At 36.3% G+C, this 13665-nt stretch overlaps 1 pseudogene; it reads left to right on the top strand.

Moving 5' to 3' along the window:
• LOC116808254 (uncharacterized) overlaps window positions 1-4042 on the top strand; it is a 70743-nt pseudogene extending 66701 nt beyond the window's left edge.
• Window positions 4043-13665: the final 9623 nt, after the last annotated feature.

Here is a 13665-nt window from a genome sequence, read left to right as displayed (position 1 = left end):
ATGATTTTGCTCATGCTTGAAATTTTCTGCCTCACATGCTTTGAAGAAAAAGAATTTTTTTTTCCCTTCCATCAGTCTAAAAAAGGTGGACCCCATATGAGCTTTTCCACCATATATATGATCCCAGCAAGAGTTAGGATCACAGTCCCAAGCCCAGACCGAGTATCTACATACAGAACTTCAATGTGGCAAACACAGAAATATATGCTAACAGTACTGAAGAAGCAAAACTAAAATAGTTTGTCTGATAAAATTTCATGTATGTTCACGTAAAGAAGAGGATTTAAAACTTAAGGGAGTTTAACTTTTGGCTTTTAAAACAAACAAACAAACAACTAACTAACTAACTAAACAACTAACTAAATAAATAAATGTTTGTTAAAATGGATAAAATTATTTATTTTCTGGAGCTTTGTGATATATTCTGGAAGAGACAAACTCATTATTTATCCGAGTACTTCAGGACTAAATTGAAGAAGGAAGAATTTTCATGTGTGTTTCCTGATAAATCTGGCTGTTCTAAGTACCTGTGTGTTTTCTAGTTTCTGGTTCCCATGTCCTGTGGGATAATAGAGGAATCTATTTTTATTGTTAGATTTTCAACAGGAGAAGTTTCTTGCAATTGTTAGGGACATGATCTTCCTAAAACACGATAAATCAAAGCCTCACAATCAGTTCTTTAAGTATTTTTGTTACTGTTGAAGTGGTGGGGAGAAATTAAGAATTAGACTGGAAGATTTTTGTTTCTGAAATTCGATAAAAGTCATTATTATTATACTTGCTGCTACATATGAAACTGTCTTAAATTGTTGAGTGATAACAAAAGCACAGAACAGGAGACCCCAGTTCAATTATATTTATATCATAGACATGTTTTGTCTTTGCCAATTCTTATTTCTGTTGTTCATCACCATGTTTCAACATGCCTTTATTGCAGGTTACAAAATGACTGCTTTGCTTGCTGACTTGGAAATTCAATTTTGAAGTCTCTCTTTTGTAATTCCTCTAGTAGGTTGTCTGGCTTTTATGTTTTTCTCTTCAAAATAGGTAATATAGTTTGTAGTTTTTCAACTCTGGGAGCTTGGCTTTTCTCCACTGGTTCTGAAAAATAATATCCACTGACTCCAACACTATTTCTGCAAGTTCCATTAGCACTCTGGGATGTATTCCATCTGATATCTGTGAATATTATTTTCTTGCAATAAACATTCTGTACATTAAAAATCAGCTATTGCATTACTTTATTAAGTCTGGGTAAATCTCTTCTGATGGATTATTTAGGAAGAAAGCTAGGAATGTGTTTGTTAATGTCTAGATGGCAAAGAGGGAGATGGATTTACAAAGAAAATTGAAACGCAGGGACACAAATGTAAAATTTCACAACACCAGCTCAGCAGAACCAGAACCACCTTCACCAGTTCACCAGAACTTATGAAGGGTACCTTTGGGGATGTTGCATGCAGATGAACTGCCTTTATTATTACTCTTAGTGAGAATTGTAATAGCAGCCAAAAAAGGATTTTAAAAATTCTTTTTGTCAAAATGAAAGTGCTTCTTGTTTATAAACCTGACCCTCTTCTGCGTCTCCCCCTTGAATCCACAGGAATAACTCCCCAGTGGAGCCTGGCCAGCTGGGCAGTGGGGTGAGGCGGGCAGAGGGAAGGAACTTCTCCTTGAATCCCGGGGGGTTTGGAGAAGCTCCCACGTGAGTCCAAAGACAAGCTGGTCCCACAACAAAGGAAAGAGGTGCTCTCCCTCAGGATTAGTTCCAAAGTTTAATGAGGGCCTGGAGAGATCCCAGGCCACACCTGACCTCGAAGGGCATCCAGAGCAAGAGAGAGAGTGCCCAGCCCAGCGCAGCCAGATATAGGGGGGCGGGAAACCTGAACAGCCAAAGGGGGAAGGACATGGGAATGGCTCTCTGGGGGCAAGGCCTCAGAGTGACCACTGAGGAGGGGGTGGGGGAGGGGTCCCAGCCAGGGTTCAGGTACCTGGTGACCCTGGGAGAAGGGTCTGGACAAAGGGGAATGGTCAGCAGGTGATGGACACATCACCTGGGAGGAGACAGGGTTGGGGTTTGATGGACATACAGGTACTGATGGGAAAGCTGGGATGAACCAAAAAGATACAAAGAGGGGATATGGAGGGACAAACCATGAGGGGATATACAGTGCAAACACAACTCTACAACCCTCACCTAGTACATCTTTGATTAGTTCTGCATTTTCATCTTGAAGTCAAGTTTCAATGAACTTTGTTGTCCTTTCTCCTTGTCATGTGTTATGTACATTTAATTATGGTATCGGAGACCAATGATCATTACATTCATTTGCCTAGACTATATCACTTAATGACATGGTTTTGAAATGCTTTTTTAGCAGTTTTGCCCTTCAGCTGTAAATTGTGATTCTGTATTTCTTCATTAATCATCTTGGAGTGCTTACATAACTACTTAAGAGAAAATATTAAATGTAAGATGGTTCTATTAATTTAAAAGCAGGGACATTCTATTTTGACTCCCTTTCCTTGCTCAAGCAGTAGAGCATTTCTCATTTTGATAAATGGTTTGCCTCGTTATAACTTTTTTAACTAATGGATAAAGAAAAAAACCCCTGTTAAATAAAAATGATATGACAAAAAAGTGTGACATTCACTTTATTTTATACAGAAATGAATGTAACACAAAGTCGTTTTACTGAACTGTAACAACAAAACATTGGAAGCTCAGTGTTGAATTTGCCTTGAAATGTATTTCTTGAGTAATATAGATCCATTTTCCTCCAGATGTAGGTTCAGATATGTCCATGTAAAGACCTGCACCACCAGCAGTGAAGTGCTGTAAGGAACTAGGTTCATTTTCCTGTTCCAAAGGGTTCTTCAGGTGTTTGAACATCAGTATCACTGCGTTGGCTCTGTATTGCAGTAGGATGTTAGTCAGACAGGAAAACTGACATGTTTCTAGAGAGATTATTGTAGTTGCTGCTGCAAAAAAGGTCATATCCAAAAATTTGCATGAGCTGTTCCTGTGGTAAAGAGCAAGGTCATTTTTCCCAGTGAAGAGAGCTCCATATTTGAGAGCCATAGCTCCTTGGTCTCATGAGGTCTCAGGTGTACCAAGCACAGAAGTACATATGCAATGCACACTTACAGGGGCAGACCCCTTTACGGTTCCTTTTTTTTTGTTTGTTTGCTTCATTTTTAGAAATAAGTCATGATCAGCAGCCATTAAAGATCAGTGTATAGTGTGGTGATAAGAGCTCCTAACTAGAAATTTTACTTCCTTCTCATATTTTTTCTTTTTTTTTTTTAATACGATTATATTAAAAAATATTTAATTTAATCAAATAAAGTAGTGGTCTGACTTCAGATATTTTACAGTTTGTGATCAACAAGCAGAAAGTATCAAGACTGAGATTTTCAATTGGTCTGAAGAATAATTATACATTCATCTTCCATTAAGTCCTGAATGTTGAAAATTTTAGTCATGCTCATCACTGGACTCTACTCAGAAAAGATCGAATTGTATTATTTAGTGAGTGCCATCTGCCTATTGAACTAGTTGAAGTATTAAAACAGCAATCACTTAAATCTATCCATTCTAGACACCTTTGTACTGCTTTTAATTCCATTCAGCAATTTATAACCCTACATTCATCTTGACATTTTAACTTGCTGAAGCTCCCAGTTCCACCGAATGTGTTTCACTTATGTAACAAAAGTAAACTTATCTATAGAGGTTGTTACTATGAATGTCAATTGCATTTGTATGTATATCAGACGAAAGATGTTGGTCATTATACATTTTTCCCCAATTCTTCAGCTTCAACTGCTGCTATAAGAAGCATCAAAAAGCATCACACATTTGAAATGGCTTTCATATTATTTCCTTTTCTTGCTGCAAAACTGAAGAACCTAATTAAAGTGCTACTACTGTGGGTGCCCCCTCTTATGGATGGAAAAAGATGGAACAAAGATATTGGGTAAAATTTTCAACCCCTCAGAAGGATACTCATGCAATGAAAGGCATGCAATTGTCATAACAGCATCTGCTGGAAGCTGTGTATGTGGTATATACATCTCCACAAGTAAATTTACCATCACCACCCTTGCTGCTGATGAACTGTTGTGTACTTTCCAAAACTGAGTTAGTTTACCTATTGGCTTTCCACATGATGAGATAAAATTCTTAGTTTTCAGTAGGTCCAACACAAACCCTATTAATTCAGAAACTAAGCATCACAGTTAACCTGTAACTTAACCTGTTTTTCTGTGTTTGTTAATATTAAGCAGGGCATGTTTTGTTGTTGTCTCTTTGAAGGTACAGATTTAGTGGCAGAGGAGTTTTATGGCATTTTTCTGGCAGGATTATATGCAAAGTAACTCCCAATTTACATCTGGATGTGCTGAAAGAATCCACAGTGGGTGTGCTGAAGAGAGGAGGTGGAAAGGGTAAAGGAAAGAAGGAAGCCGCTTCAGACTGAGCTACTGCAAAGTCCAAGCTGAAACACTTAGCCTGTCTCAGGGCATGATTCCACTGAGAAGTGGATGATGAATGCAGTGAGAGATTGTGTGAGCAGGCAGGATGGGAAAATAAAAGGAATAAAATACATTAAAAACTTCCACAAACCTATGAAATGTGTAGCAGACTTTATTCCCTAGTGTCAGAATATTTTTCCTTACAAGAAGTTAGGGATCAGATAAAACATCAGATAAAATGTGTATGGGAAAGGGGCTGTGATTTACTCTCCTTATACCTGTCCCCCTTACTTTGTCATTTAATAGAAGCTAAACTTTATGTTAGAAATTCAAGCTGAAAATCTTTGTTGGTTACTCCAACATCTTCATGGGATTTTCCTGCCACTCATTTTTGCTCTAAACTTATTTCTAGGATATTGGCCCAAAACCATCACTCTCTATAGGTTGCCCAAAAATGTGGAATTTTAGGACACTTGAAACAAAAACGCCTACCTCTACAAGCATGGGGTTTTTTGTTAAATGTGTATATAACTCAGAAGATTAGTGGAAAGAAGTAATAAATGGCAGGAAGAGGGGGAGCCACCCCTTTTCCAGACATTTAGTGTTCTTGTGCTGCTTTCAGATGAAAAGAGGCATGGATTGAAATTAAGAGAGTTATGCTCATCTTTGATATGTTAACAAGATAGACTCTTTCTCCATCACTTTTTACAAGTGTCCTTATGACAGCTGCTGTGATGAAGAAATTATTATTCAAAAATAACTTTCTATCTCACTAGAAATTTAAGTTGTCAGACATGTTTTAAGCATATTTAAAAATAAGTTTAAAATTTTGAGTTATTTTTTTGTGACTATTTTTACATAGGTAATAATTGAGTATTCTAACAGCTGTAAACCTCTGTTTGGAAATGAAATATCAAAGAAATTTTTTTACCTGCAGATCTAAAAGATACTTCTAAGGCAAACATGCAAAAGCTTTTCCCTGTTTTTGGTGTACCATTAGGACTGTCTTTAACTATGCTTGAACTGGTGCTATGGCATGGTGAATTATACATTCTTTGGGGCAGACCCCTGTCTGCTGGAAGTACTCAAATTCATTTATTTTAATGCAGCAAGGCTGGTATATAACACTCGTAGACAGGTGCCATTTGTGTGAGATGATTGAAGTCTGCCAAGACTTCAAGTGCATAACTGCTTGCCTCATGCTAGTGAATACTCTAGATACTGACTTTTCATTTAAAATACTTATTTAGATCTTTGATAGCACATTGGCCTGACACATTTTGATTGTGACATCGACAAAAATAGAGGAGGAGACAAGAACCGATCTCCAAGTGGGATTATGATGTATATGCTAAAATCTGCCTCTGGAGGATGCTGAGCTTTTTTGCTCAGTGAACAGGCTCTTGCATCTTCCTGAGTTACAGCAGATATTAAGCTCTTGACAAAAGAGATGCAGTAGTTGCCTTGAAAAGAGATCAGTCTATTGAAGGAGGACTTTCCATAGCTCAGTCTCCTCTTCCAATAAGCATTTTAGCTCTGGATACGCCTGGACATTTATTGTGTGTTCCACCAGTAATGCTCATAAAAACCGCAAGATTCATACGTCCGTTTTTTTTGCTTACTTTGCCTGTTTCTGTGGCTTCTGAGGCACCTTGAGCTTTTCAGTGGGTAACCCTGAAACATGGAGCATCCCCTTGCCAGCTCACCTGTAGGCAGGGTTTTTACAATTTGGTACAGATCCAAACCAAGGTAAATAATCCTTCAGCTGTGATTGTATTTAATTCACAAGCAGAAGTTCCCATAGACATATATTTACACCACATAAGTAAAGTATGGATTTTTTCTAACCTAGGAATTATACATGTATTTAAATGTGATAGAATTAAGCTTTTAAGCTTTATGAAATAGAATAGTTTTTTCATATCATTGATACACAAGGCATGTTTTCACAACACTTCTGCACTTGTATCAACTATTATCGCTCCTACATTTCCAGTAAGTACTGTGCTAACATCTCTTTTAAGGATGAGTAATCTTCAGTGTATTTATTAACTAGAAAATGAAATATAAGATTCATTTCCCCTCGGCAAAAATGACTCTATTGAAATGCATCTTCCCACTCAATTTATTTGCCAGCTCTTGTGTTCGGATTGCTTTGCTGATTAGGGAGCCAAGACAGCAAGGTTTAATTCACATTGAATTTTGTCACTGTGATAAGTTTTGCAAGCATTTCAACTTCCCATATACACCAGTTTCAATATTTGAAAATGGGACAGTATTTCAAATTCCCTTTTCTGAAATGCCTTTGGGTGAAAGAAGAAAGCATGGTTTCCTTAGCTAAATAATGGCATGGGTGATTGATCAATACTTTTATTTTGCCAGTTGTGCAATTTGAAGCAAATACTAAGCAGTGTAACACTATCAATGATGATAGAGTTGGCTGTTCTTCATTAGATCTGTGGTACAATATTTGGTCTTGATAGTTAAAGGAATGACACAATTTTTTTCTTTATCAATTACAGAAGACTTTTTCCTCTATGCAACCAGACCATGCAGAATTTTGGGTTTGTTTTGTTTTGTTGAGTTTTTTTTTACTGCAAAATAAGACTTTTTTTTCCATTGTTTTACTTCAACAAATAACAAAAATTTTAATGTTTTTTTGCTTGCTGGAAATATACACATACCTTGAAATTATGAGTATTGATAGTACAACAATGGGCTAAGTGTGGTTACTTCAAATGGAGAAGTAAGGTTGTAAAAGGTTTTTGAAGAGGAATCTTTCACTGAGAAACTGATTTAGAAACCCGCTGTTTGGTACCAGAGCTCTGTCTCTGTCTCATGGGTGTTGAGTCTCTCCAGGGATGGTTTCCTGGTGGTATTCAGGATAGGCACTGGACTAATCTGTAATAAGAAGGTCCTGAAAGTCCTGTGTCCTACCAGTAACAGGAATTGTGATGTTTGATCTTCTATGTGAGAAGAAGCTTTGTAAACGGGGGGCTAAAAATTCCATGAGGAAAGAAAGAAGCAGAGAGGAAGCAATGTAAAATGGAAGACTGAAGCACTGACACATCAAGAGGTGGAGTGATTATTCTACTACCTGAGGAACAGAGCATATGACAGATATTTAAAAGTCTGTATGTAGTGCATATTAGTTCTTTCTTTTATCTTTGATGTGATTTTACCAGTTTAATTTACATGGTATAGCTTCAAAAATAATAATAAAAAAGATATTGTAGAGCTATCATGGCAAGTGTTTCATATGGTGTCAGTTTTGGATAAAGGGATAAAAAGTTCTAATAATATCTTTAAAGCATAATGTCTACAAGATGTCCTGAAGACTAGAATTAGAGCAATATGTGGTCTTTGCCATTTTTGACTGTTGTGACTCAAAGACAATTTTGATCACTCAAAAAGAAAATTCAACATTTAAAAAGCACAAAAAACCCCAGTAGAATTTCCACAGCAATCGGGTCCTGCATTTATACCCCAACAGGGTCAATTCTCAATGCATTTGGCATAAGAAAAAATATACTGTTCTCACGATTGTTTGTGCATGCTCTCTGCACCCCATGCTGTAAACACACCCCATGGTGTCAGACCCATGCTGTGACCAACAATATGTGCCCAGTGGGCCAGGCCAGCAGGATGTACTGTGTGTTTATGTTTTTTCCTCTGCATTTTTTGTAGAGCTGCTTCTTCCTCTGTATTAGCCTGGCAGTATAGCTTTCCATAGTGTGAAGGATTGCAAAACTAAAAGCATGTTGGAATGAAGTCTTTTGACCCACAAATGAAAACTCAAGCTCTCCAGTGCAAAGTCCTTGTTTTCTAAATGATTTCAGGGTATGCAGCAGGACATAAAAGCTGCACATAGACACAAATATTTGTAGAAAGTGCAGATAATGCAGTAGCATCTCAGTGCCTCACTTCAGGTGACAACTATAGTTCTTTTACACTGGCATTTCACATCAGAGCACTCCTTAGCTTCCTGAGCTGTATTGGATATCAAAAGATTCTGAAGTGAAATTCAGCCTAAAAGTCATTTAGAAATATTGGAAATGACAGCTTGGCTGCTCAGAAAGGAAGATTTTTTTAATTTTTTTTTTTTTTTCTCCACAAAAAGTGGACAGAAGTGTCTGAAATTGCTTAGAAGAAGGCTAAAGGGAAATGTCACATCTCTTCTAGTCCTATTTTCATATGATTCTGGGAATGTGGCATTCAGGTTCGTTATGATCTAGCAATAAAATATACGCATTAATTTGAGTAAATTCAACGCTTGTCTAATTTTGTGTGTAAGGGGTCCTGGAATGGAAGCATTTTTCTAAAATTTCATCTATCACGTTGCAAAACCAGAGTTTGAAATCAGGGCTGTGTGCATAATTGTGACTCCTCAGTTAAACTCACCCTAAATTCTATTCCTGTTTCCTAGTTTGATTAACAAAGCCCACTGAAACACATCTAATGGAACATGAAATCTCTGTGTTGACTTTCAAATAGGATTTTCATTGCTTAGTCTTGTTCACCTGGAAGTTTACTCAAAAGATGTAGAGCCATGCCAAGGTATGATTATGGAAACGTTCCACTAAATATTAAAATTATTTCCAGGCATCTTTTCACTGTGTCAAGCCTGAGCCATGTTGAAGTGTTCCAAGATTATCTACAATTCTGGAAATGCAGATTTAGAGTCATTACTAAACTGTTTCATGTCTACTAGACTTAACTACTGTTTCTTAGATGTAAAGCATAATTCATTGCAACTTGTGGGAACTGGTATTTGTGTAGCATTTCAGTTTTATTTTTCTAATAACAAACACAATATCTGCTAAGACACAACATAGAGATAAGATACACCAGCTAAGAACAAACTTCCCAAAGCACTTTAATACTGGGAATTGCATATTTATGTACATCCATTTTATGTAAGTATATTATAAATAAATATTGTACATATGTAATAATTATCTATTTTGTTACATCAAATTCTTTAAGGAAAGTGCAGCTGACAATTTAAAAAATATTTTTATTTTTGACTGACATAGTCAGCACTCTTTTATCATCACACTTTGAGTGAAAGATGTCAGCAGTCTTCAGTGATTTTTTTTTTTGTTTAAGAATTTCCTTCAATGTATTTGAAACACAAATTTCAAACCCTTCAAAATAAAGGAGAAAAATTTTAATCAAGCTGTCACTTTTAAAAGGTTCTACTTAACTGAAGTGTCATTATTTCCCTGCAAACCAAGACCAATCTTAAAACTATCAAAGCTAGCAGCCAATATTATTTGTATGTTGATTTTTTTAACCACTGCTTATTACTGGATTATGATTTGCTCATAATGAAGCAAGATATAAGCCTTTCTAAGTAATGATAATCAAATAGTTTTAAAAAATATATTTTAAAAATTATAATTATATTATTAAATGATGTTACTTATTAATCCAGTGGGCCAAGGACATTAATCCTAATTGAAATCTGGAGTCAACTTTGTTAGAGAGTTTATGAAACCAAAATATCTTAAAGGTCTGCAAAGATGTTACAAGGATACGATCAAGGATTGCAGTATGAATCTCGCTGGAATTCTGCCCCTGAATTTAAGATTTAAAGTTCTGAGAAGCATTGTTGATGAGTTAATGGCAGAATAAGAAATATTTGTTCTACTCTGTGCAGGTTCTGGAAGTAATTTACAACCCAACAGTTACATGGAGAAATCTCTGTTATGAAAGGAGTGAAAATATTTTTTTCTTGCACATTAACCAGAATGATGGAAAATTGGTTTAATCTAAGAAGCTCTGCTTTTACTTCTCCCAAACAGAAAAGATAATGAAGCTGTCCCATTTATTAACTATGGTAATTAATTATGGTACTGGTCAATTCAATGAATAGTAGAAATACTAGCAAAATATGAGGAGTTTGTTATAGTTCTTGCCTACCATTTGAGAGCCCCCTTGAATAAATGTTTCATAATTCATATAGAATAAAAAAATGCATGTAGTTCTTTATGAAGAGCTGGTAGACTAATAACACTATATTATCCTTTAGTCGCTATACTAAAACATCACATATGAAGGGAAAATTCAAAATTTGTCTTTTGTGGTTACTGGCATAGATTTGCAAGCAATAAATCAACTGATTTGCTAACATTTTTCTCAGTTCAGAGTAGGCAGAGGAAGAAAATTCTGAGCAAATTCTAAAAGGCATTCAAGTTGGACTCCAGTGGTTGCAGCAAAGCCTTTACTGTAGAGGACTATAATTGTCTTGAAGAAATTACTTCACCGTAATCTATAGCAAACATACAAAGACATGCAATTTTGATGATTTAAAAGCTTTGAAATTCCACAGCAAGAAGAGCTGTATTTCAAAATAGTTCTGGGAATAGGTTAAAGTGTAACCCTGAAACTAGACCCATTAGAAACCAAAATTGTAATATTATCGTTAAACAACATGATTCTCAGAATGATGAAGCTGCAACCAAGACAGTGTTCCAAGAGCTTCGAAATGGTTTTTAACATCACAATTACCACCTACCCTTCTGTGATAGATGTCTGGAGATAGCTTAGCATCTTCCTGATAATTTTAAGAAAACAAGATTAAGAAAACACGGCTAGTGTGCATGGGAAGGGTGGGGAAGGTGTTGGGGAGAAACTTAATTGCACTAGAAAGGCTATTTTTTATTCTAAAAAACACTTATTCAATTAACCAAACACAAATATAGTGTCACATGCGCAGTCAGGAAATTTAGTACTGTCAAATCTGTGATTCATGCTTGCAGTCTTTAGAATGTGGAACTCATTGGTACGGTTGATTTCTAAAACCCTAAAAGGGTATTCTATGAAACTATGAATTCTCTCTTGGCTCTTGAAACATATTTGGTCCTAATTACCGCACATCTATTTGTAGTCTTTTTCCCTGTTCTAACTAGTTAGTGTGCTAATTTGCACAAATATGTTGTAGTTGGTTTTCTGTAATACTTAAAAATTGAATTATTTTAAAATATGCAACATATTAATCTGCCTTTGAAATTAATGTAGAATACATGCTTTGTAATCCTTCTAAAAAGCCTGCTTGCAGTTGCTTTGGGTACTACAGGCAAAATATTGTTTACATCCATTTCTTTTGCTGCCAATGGAATTCTTTAATATAACAAGTCAGTCTGCCGAGTATCTTCTATGGCCCAGACATTTCTAGTATTTATAACTGCTTTCAGGATTTCAATCATAAAGCGAAATGCTGAAATTGTTGCTAAGGGAACGCCTTCCTTTATCAGCAGTGAAGACATTTCAAGACATCTAATTCAAATTAAGAAATTAGAACCAATTATTTTGGTGAACAGATTGTTTGAGATCCTGATGACATCTCAATAGCTAGAGAGTATGACAGACTATCCACAGATGCATTAGAAGCCGCATACATGCAGATATTTTCATTGCTGCATCCCATAAAACCAGGCCTGTGGATTAATAGGCTCAAAAATCAATAAAACATTGGCCACATTAAAACACAGTGCTAAGCACCAATGAGAAGACAGTTTCTAGTCAAAGAACTGGGAAAAATAGGAACCTATTTGTGTCAGGGCACTTCTCCCCCAGAGTAATTGTTACTGGTCTAATTCCTGGATCTGTTTTTTTCTCCTGAATAGTCTCCAGCGGGTGCCATATTTAATAAAAATGTTCCCAGTCCCGAGCAAAGCTGATATAATACTGGAGTGGCAAAATTCTAATGTTCCTTAATCAGTTTTCACTTGGTTAACCTGAAAATAACGTCTGCCTGCCCTACTGGCAGCTCCAAAGACTAAAGTGAACAGGTGGGGTGTTTTCTTTCCAGGAAATGTCAGTTTGATGTCTGGAAGCAGATGTAGTTTTCCCCGACTCAGTGCGGGTCTATCTTCTAACTTAATAGGAGCTCTAAATAGCTGACAGGTGATAATACATCTAGTCAGCTCTAAGCATATTCTGACTACACTGCCAGCTAGTAAAGGGGAAACTTTCTCTTCTGCAAAAAAATGAACACCTTTTAGAGCAAGAAAGCATATTTTAAAAACTTTCTGATTAGAAAATCAAGTCAGATTGACATAGCAATAGATCTACATAAGTGTTGGATCTGCATGCATAGAAATTTTATCTTGATATATTGGTGATCTGGTATTAAAAATAGCTTTCACAGAAGAAGAGATCATTATTTAAATATCAATTCTAGGCACCTATAAGTAAAGGAGGATGCAGAAGTGTATATGTAATCCAATCTCTGATGTCAGCTCTAGGGCAAGAATCTAAGCCTAAATTCATAAGTAGTATCTTTTCATTCAGAAACACATTATTGAGCATTTTGGGTGGCTCCAGTGTGGTTCCATTAGTACAGTTCTCATGGGCTGAAAACTTCTTCAGGCTGTGGTACTCTTTTGGTGGCTTCTGCAGTCACACTAGATATTCCAGGCTTGTATTACTCAGTTTTTCTGAGAGAAGTGAGAGAGCAGAGAAAAATGAAAGGAGTTCTGGTATTAGTTTTTTCCAGTTTCTCTCTCTCAATCCTTCTATTTCTGTTCAGCGTGCCCTGGTTTGAACAAGGACCAACTGATCCTCTCACCTTCCAATTCTTCACAGAAGCTGGTCCAGCATGTAGAAAGCAGTATTTTCCTCCATAATAATTTATTCTCTGGGAGCTGCACCACTGATGATACTCAGCTAATACCCAACTTCCATTTCCTGTTCCTGATGGGTTCTTGGCGAGTGTCATTGCAAATTGTGTCCCCTAAAGTGAATATTTCATATCATGCTGAGATAGCATCTAACTCCAAGTTATGGTAAATTTCTGGTTTGAATTACTCTACTCAAAGATTGTTTTTATCATCAGAAATTAAAAATTAATTTGACTGTATGGAAGGGAAATAATTTGCCAAACCTAATTTTTAGGAGAACAGTGATTTTGAGCTGTTTAAAGTGAAATTCTGAATAACTCATGAAGTGGATGGTCTTGTCTTTTGGCATTGTGTACTGCAGGAATTCAGATTATGTGTGTGGATAATAGACAGACAGACTGACTGACTGACTGACCAACCCACTGACCAACTTCATTTTCTAAGCCTGAGATACATGGAACAAAATTCTCTGGCAACTTAAAACTTTCTGAAAAACAAGATTTAAGCTAGAAAGGATGGCAACACAATTGTCATTCTGAATGGAGATCTGCTTGAGACAAAT

Source organism: Taeniopygia guttata, chromosome 4, assembly GCF_048771995.1.
Source record: "Taeniopygia guttata chromosome 4, bTaeGut7.mat, whole genome shotgun sequence".
NCBI classification, from domain to species: Eukaryota; Metazoa; Chordata; class Aves; order Passeriformes; family Estrildidae; genus Taeniopygia; species Taeniopygia guttata.
Note: the sequence above shows the minus strand (reverse complement) of the source record. Positions and strands in the feature narration are given on the sequence as shown.